The sequence below is a fragment of the Myotis yumanensis genome, unplaced genomic scaffold (genome assembly GCF_028538775.1).
Source record: "Myotis yumanensis isolate MYYU_CA2020_CCGP unplaced genomic scaffold, mMyoYum1.0.hap1 SCAF_6, whole genome shotgun sequence".
NCBI lineage: Eukaryota > Metazoa > Chordata > Mammalia > Chiroptera > Vespertilionidae > Myotis > Myotis yumanensis.
This window is the reverse complement of record NW_027223757.1, coordinates 90,784,496-90,792,497: the sequence shown is the minus strand read 5'-3', so window position 1 is coordinate 90,792,497 and position 8,002 is coordinate 90,784,496.

Genomic DNA, 8,002 nt, shown 5'->3' with positions numbered 1-8,002 from the left:
TCCTGCAACCTTGCTGAACTCATCCATTGGTTCAAATAGACTGTTTTCCTTAGGACTTTTTGTATACAATATCCTGTCATCGTGAACAAGCTGGATGCCTCTTATTTATTTATAGCAAGATTTATCAGGTTAAGTTTTCTTAAAATCTTTTTGGTTGAGTATTTTCATCATAAAAGCATTTGGACTTTGTCAAGCACTTCTTCTGTGTCTATTGAGACGATCATGTGATTGTGTCTTTCACTTATGAATGTGGTGTCTTACTGTGATGTTCATAAATGTTGATCCTGCCTGTGTGAGAAAACCAGAACCATATTCAAGCACCAGGCCTCTAATCTCCGGCAGGAGGAGGCTGTACACGATGGGGCCAGTGATTTTTTAAAAAATGTTTATATTGATTTCAGAGAGAGAGAGGGAGAGGGAGAGGGCATCCCTCATGGCAGAGAGAGAGAGCGATCAATGAGAGAACATTGATTGGGTGCCTCCTGCATGCCCCCTACTGGGGATTGAGCCCACAACCCGGGCATGTGCCCTGACAGGGAATCAAACCGTGATCTCCTGAGTCGATGCTCAACAACTGAGTCACACTGGCCAGGCAGGGGCCAGTGATTATTACTGAGCACCTTCGATGCCACCCAGTTAAACCTCTTGAGCTCCAATGTAGTGGACTCCCTCTGATCCTTCCCGGTGGACACCCCCTCTTCTCTTGAAAACCTTTCGTGATGGGGACCTCACCCCTTGGGGTAGAGAGATGTGGTGGGCCCCGGAAGTGACCTTGAAGGGTTTCAAATAATCCTTTGACTAATAATTGTAGCTCCTTCTCAAAATATAGTCAAAGCTTTCTCATTTGCATGAGACAAAACACCAACTCGGACCCCCTTAAGGGAGAAGACCTTTGTTAGAAAGTGATTGGGGTTGTCAAAAAATTGAAGGGAGATCCCTGAGGATCAGGACAGCTCAGAAATTCCAAGGATTGGAACTAGCAGACCTCACCCCACCTTCCTGCTTCTCTGGCATCCCTCATGGCAGATGACATGGCCACCCACAGCTTGGGGATAACTTCCTTGCCAGATCCAGTTAGAAAAATCCCGGGGAAGTACTCTGATTGGCCTGTCCTAGGTCATATGCCATCTCTGGACCAATGGCTGTGGTCAGGGGAATGGGCTGCTGTCAGCGGCCCTGCCTGGGTTCCAGGGCCCTTCACCATTGCCAAGGACAGAAGATTGGTGGAGTGGGAGGGGAGCCACTCCCAGAGGCAAAATCAAACATTAGCAGGATGTCAAGACAGGTACTGGGCTGATCCCTGTATTACCTCATTGCCAATCTCTCTTAGGGGTTGGGCATTGAAGACGGATGTTTCAAGTACAGATATGTTACTGCGGGAAATCTGAGGGACTCTGTCACATCCATTAAAACATCATCACAAGTTAATTATCAAAGGACTGAGCCATAACACAGGGATGCTTTGCAGGGCTGGAACCCAGTGCAGGGCATGTATTCATCTGCTGGGGCTGCCATAGCAAAGCCCCGGAGCCTGGGTGGCTTCACACCAGAAATGTACTTTCTCACCGTTCTAGAGGCTGAACGTTCAAGTTGAAGGTGTTTAGCTTCTTCTGAAGCCTCTCTCTCTGGCTATGTCCTCTCGTGGTCTTTCCTCTGTGCATACCTCGTCCTGGTGTCTCTCTGTCCTAATTTCCTCTTTTCTTTAAAAATATATTTTATTGATTTTTACAGAGAGGAAGGGAGAGGGATAGAGAGTTAGAAACATCGATCAGCTGCCCCCTGCACACCCCCTCCTGGGGATGTGCCCACAACCAAGGTACATGCCCTTGACCAGAATCGAACCTGGGACCCTTCAGTCTGCAGGCCGACGCTCTAGCCACTGAGCCAAACCGGTCAGGGCTAATCTCCTCTTTTGATAAGACGCTCGTCCAGCTGGAGTAGGGCCCACACTTAATGGCCTTGTTGTAGCTTAATCACCTCTTCAAAGGCCTTATCTCCAAATACAGTCAATTCTCAAGTGCTGGGGGTTAGGCCTTCAACACATGAATTGGAGGGGACACAGCTCCATCCAGAAGATGAAGCTGGCAGGCATTGGGGTAAGGAAACCTTTGGAGCCAGGGAGAGAAAGCTGCTTGGAGTTCAGGTAAAGAGCCAAGTATCTCAGGGCAACTGAGGCGCCATCTGCAGCTGGAGGGGCTGCTGATGTCAATCAAATAGATCTCCTGGCCCAGCCCCTCATTTTACAGATGAGAAAAGGGGGTGCAGAGAAAAGACATTGCCCGAGGCCACACAAGCAGCGTGGACAGAGGTCAGAATGAACGGGGCAGAGACAACCAGCTGTGACCGATTCCGCACTGCGGGGAGCGTGTGCCCAGGGGGGCTCCCAGGCCCGCCTCTGAGTGTCTGTGTGCCCGTGCGGGTCCGTCCCAGCAGGAGACGATGGCTCACGCGTCCTGAGCACGTGTACAGGTGATAACAAGGCAGTTTACGAGGCTGGGTGCAGGGCGTGGGGAAAACAAGGGAGGGTGCGGTTTCCCGGGCCAGCAACGCTGGGAGCTGCCGCCCTGTGCCTGCTGGACAAGGACAAGGGGAGGAGCAGGGGCACAGCTCAGAGGGAGCGACTGTAGCGAGGGCGGAGACAGAAACCAGCCCTGCCGTTCAGGAACATAGCCAACCATGGCAGCGGCAGGGCAGGACGGGGCTGGGGTGCTCGGCCACACTCTCCTCCTAGACAACCCCCCCCCCCCAGAAGCACAGGACGAGGAGCCCGCTGGTGCACCCCACGCAGGGCCACCTCCTGGCCAGGGAGCGGGGTGTGAATAAGGACAGCAGATCTTTCCAAAGGAGCTCAGAGCACAGCTGGGATTCCAGCTGCCTGGTTCTGGCAATGAAATGTGGGCAGAAATGATGGCTGCCTGCCCCCCAGTCTGGCCCATGTAAACCCCTTCCCAATCCCCTCCGTTGTCTCTGCCCCACCTGTGGCTGGAGGTCAACCTCCACATGGGAACCGCATGAAGGGCCGAGCAGTGCCCCCACCAGCCTGGGTCCCCGAGTGACTTCATGGAGGGGACCCGCCCCGCCCACCAGCAAGCCTGGCAGGCCTGGGAAACCGTCTGTCCCGGGAAGCGGAGGTGCTGTCTGCAGGGACGGCGTGGCCATGCGGTGGTCACCTCCCCTGCAGCAGGCGCAGGGTCAGCGACCGGCTTCCTCAGAAGGAGCTCAGTTTCCACCCGGGCATGTCTCCCTCGTGCCAAGGCGGCTGTGTTACAAGAAAGGCACTTTCTGGCCCAAAATAAAGGTGTGGTTGCGCCACAAGCTTTTGTTACCTTATTTCTTTGGGACCTTCTGCTGTGAGCTCTAACTCAGACCTCCTCCCTTTACTGATTGATTTATTTTTGGTGGCTAAGCAAGACCCAAGTTGGTGAATTATTTATTCACTGTTCAGCCAGGAGAACATAACTTTTTTCTTTTCTGCAAATCACTAGAGCTTTGTGGGAGGGTCTCAGAGCTAGGAGGGGGTCCTGCTGGGAGCCGGGTGCCGGCCCTCGGCTCCCCTGGCACCTCTGATCTTCAGTGTCCCATCCCTACGACGGGTCAGCTCGCCATGCCCAGGAGCTGGTGGGGGAAAGTGCCTTAGCAGGGGCTTCAGGATCTCTGGGGATTCGCACACCATGTCCAGCCCACCCCCAAGGCACCTGCTCCCTGAGAATCTGATGTGCACCCCACCCCACCCCACAGGGTGAGAGCCTGAGCAGGTCACCGGCTGGAGAGTGCGATCATAGGGCCAAGGGGAATCCCTCGTTGACCAGACTGCTGGGATTTCTAGAGTCACAGGAAGAATTCTGGGGCTTTCCAGCTGGAGCACTTTCAACAACACACGGCACGCCCTGCCTTGGGGTGTTGAGGTCTGTTCAGACTATGATCTCCTTGGTCTTAGCTTGTGGCTCCTCCATGGGGAAAGGACAGGTGTAGAGAAGGGTGGCTCCTGGCCAAATTGGCCTCCCTCCAGCCTCCTGCCTGCATTATTCATGCCCATTACGCTCACACTTGATCGCACATAACAACAGTGCTATCTCAGGCAGGCGCCACAGCCCAGGAGAAGGGGGCAGGCGGACGGCAGGGGGGACTGAAGCAGGTGGGGTGACTTGCTCCTGCTTTCACATGCTTCTCACATCTCCGGCAGCTCCATTGGGCACTGGCCCCTTCACATGACTCTTGTTTTTCTTCATGGCACTTAGGCCGTCACGTATTGTTTATTTCTCTGACGTGGTTACCGCTGTATTCCCCAGTTTCTAGAACAGTGCCTGGCATATACAGGGTGGGGCAAAAGTAGGACCACAGCCGTGAGTACACACAACAGCTTAGTCTTGTATTATTATTTATGATTGTATTGTTTTCCATTGGAACAACGGTAGACCTACTTTTGCCCCACCCTGTAGCAGATGCTAAATAAATATTTGTTAGATAAACGTAAACGTTGTGGCACTTGAAGGTTCTCAGCAACTTAATGTGGCCCAGCGGGCAGAGGGCGCTGCTCCTTATTTCCCAGATGTGCAGACCGAGGCCCAGGAGCCCGGCTTCGCTAAGTCACCAGGGAACCGAGGGAGCCTCAGGCCTGAGCCCTAACCAGGGGCTGCGTGTGGGACGGGCGTGGAGGGGCTCTTCCCGCCCTTGGCCTGGGCCCCAGACCTGTGCAAAGTCTCCTGGAACACGCAGATTCCAACCACAAGGAGGCCTCTCCTCACACTCACACCTGTCAGAATGGACACCATCAGTAAATCCATAAACAAGTGCTGGCGAGGGTGTGGAGAAAAGGGAGCCCTCGTGCACTACTGGTGGGAACGCAGACTGACGCAGCCACTGTGGAGAACAGTATGGAGCTCCCTCCAAAATCTAAAAATGATTTAGAATCAAAAGATTCGAAGGAATGTATGCACCCTGGCAGGGTAGATCAGTTGGTAAGAGCATTGTCACAAAACGCCAAGGTTTTGGGTCCAATCCCCAGGCAGGACACATACAAATATCAACCAATGAATGCATGAATAAGTGGAACAACATATCTATGTTTCTCTCTCTCTCTTAAAAAAATCAAGAATATATTGGATACATTGGAGAGTTATTTCCAATGCCAAGATTTGGAGGCAGCCCAAGTGCCCATCAGTAGATGAGTGGATAAAACAGCTGTGGTGCATTTACACAGCGGGTTACTGCTCATGTATAAATGTGATGGAAGGAGACTTGACTGGGGGTGGTGAACACACAATACGATATACAGACGATGTATTATAGAATTGCACACCTGAAACCTATATAATTTCATTAACCATGTCACCCCAATAAACTCAATAAAAAATAAATACAAGGTCTCGTTGGGGCCTCTGCTCAGGAAGTAGACAAGCTACTCAGAGATACAGTGAAAAGAAAAGGTGATAGTTATTCCCAGCAGAGGGACTTGGAAGATAGGCATTTCAGAAACCACTGGCCTGTGGGTGGGAGAGGACGGGTGACATCAGGTGGCTTTCTGGTGCCTTCAGTTCCACCCTTACTCACGCTATTTACCTGCCCCCCGAGGTGGTGAGCTCCCTGTCGCTGGAGGTGTTCAAGCCTGGCTGGATGTCTATTTATGGAGTTTGCCTGAGTTGGAGAGTCGTACTCACATCTTAGGAGAGGCAGGCATGCTCCCTCACAGAGCAGGGACTGTGGGCAGACAGCGGTCCCAACACCAACACAGGAGGCTTTGTGCCACCTGGTGGACATGGTTTTAAACTGCAGACCCTTCCATGGGACGAAGCACCTCTGTCCTCAGAAACCTGGGCTGTGAAGCCAGAGCAGAGCCCCTAACGTGTCAGGAGGAGCCGCAGTTTGTGAGAGCTCAGCCGGGCCCTGCACTGGGCAGGCGTCAGAGAGGCTACACCGGGAGGGTTTATTAACGGGACGCGTGTTGCTGAGCTGTGCCTTGGGATCGGAAGGGACACATCCTTCCCTAACTTCATTCCGGATTGCTGGACGACACGCTGGGATGCTGCCTGGAGGGGGGCAGAAGGCTCGTTTGCTCCTCCTGCTTAACTCTGTACCGGGGAGTGACCCTGAGCTGTCTTTGCCCAGAAGTAAAAGTTCCCCACGTGTTCCGTTCTGCAGGAGCCTCCAGGGAACCACACCCGCAACCCCCATAACAACCCCCCAAAACCCCAAGGACATCAGATTCTGAAAGGTTTTGTCTACCACGGTGCATGCTTTCATTACACTGGTTATACTGTCATCTGTGTTTATCTTATTGTGTCATTCGCTGTCTTCGAAGGCCTTTGCACCTGCCAACAGAGCACAATGAGCTTCGTGGGTGAGCGTTTCCTCACCGAGTTCACTGCATTTGAGCAAAAACAATGGCACCAAGAGCCTAGCGGGCCTGAGGCACAGCTGAGGTGAGGGTGCTGCCAGCTCCCGCACACGGACCGGGCCCTGACCAGGCCCTGAGGGCACCCTGCTCTGCCTGCCTGAGCCCGGCCAGGCCAGCTGCTCATCCCATCAGTCCTCCTGCTGGTCTCATGTCTTTCTGAGGAAAGGGCCTGATTGCAATCACCCCATGCCTAGACCTGGGCGTCAGGGCAGCCAGGCTCCAGGGAAGGCGCAGGGAAGCCCACAGCACAGGCCTGGGCCGGCTCTCCAACACAGCTGCTGGGGGCCCCACTGCTCCCCCAGGTTTCCCCCGAAAACAGCTGCCCCTTCACGTGACGTGGGGACGTGCAGGTGGGGCTGCTGGTCTCCTGCTGCTGCTCCTCACGGGTTCCTCTCCCTAAAGGCTCCTCCTCTCCTGCGGGAGGTCTCAGCCCAGACTTGGGGAGCCAGGCCCACAAGCATGAACCTCAGGAGCCCTTCACCCCTCAGGGACCGGCCTCCACCATCAGCCTGTGCTGGTCCCCGCAACTGCACTTCCTTGGCCCCTGATGATGGGGAGACCCACTGCCCGCCGCACCCCCACACCTCACCCCTCCCAAGGGAAAGGGGAGGGCAGAGCAGCCTGGATGCTCCTCTTTAAGGGACACTTTCCCTGGCACCTGCCAAGCCGAATCCAAATGCACCGTGCCACTTTGTCACCAGGACCGGGGCGCCTCTCTGCCTCTCCCAGGGCCTCCTCTCTGCATCAGGGCCTGCTCTCCTCTGTATGTCCCCCTCCCCATGAGCTGGTAACTTACAAGGATTTTGGAATTTAAAAAATTAAGATTATGATTGAAACAAGAGGCCCAGTGCACGGAATTTCATGCACTGGTCCCTCAGCCCAGTCTGCACCTTCTCACAGTCCAGGACCCCTTGGGGGATGTCCATCTAAGCCAGCAGTTGACATCCCTCTCGCAGTCTGGGACCCCTCGCTCCTTACCCCCTGCCTGCAGCGGAGACCGGGGAGGCTCCTGCCACCACCACTGCACTCGCCAGCCGTGAGCCTGGCTTCTGGCTGAGTGGCACTCCCCCTGTGGGAGCGCACTGACCACCAGGGGGCAGCTCCTGAGTTGAGCATCTGCCCCCTGGTGGTCAGTGCACATCATAGTGACTGGTTGACCAGCCTTTTGGTTATTTGGTCATTCGGTCCCTTAGGCTTTTATATATAGAGAGATTGATGTGTTTAAAATACACACAGACTTCAGGACAACCCACTTTAAACTCCTCACCCTAGCCGGGGGCCGTCCCAGTGGCCGCGGAGCCAGGGGTCCCGGCCTCGGACAGGCCCCACCCAGCCAGCACCTCTGCATCTGCCTCAGACGCAGGGTGCTCTGCAGGCCCCAGCCCTCGCTCTGAAACATACGTGTTTTCCGTGCGCCTCTGAAAGCGCTGAGAGAGCACTTGGGTAGAAAACACGTGGGAAGCGACCAGGGGAAAGAGTTGCGAAGGCTGGCACCACTAGCAGAGAGTGGTCACAGCATCGGCCAGGCTTCCTGCACGGAGCCCCCGACCTGGCAGGCCCCGGGTGGGAGGAAGTGCTACTCATGGTACCCCCTAACCTTCCACAGTG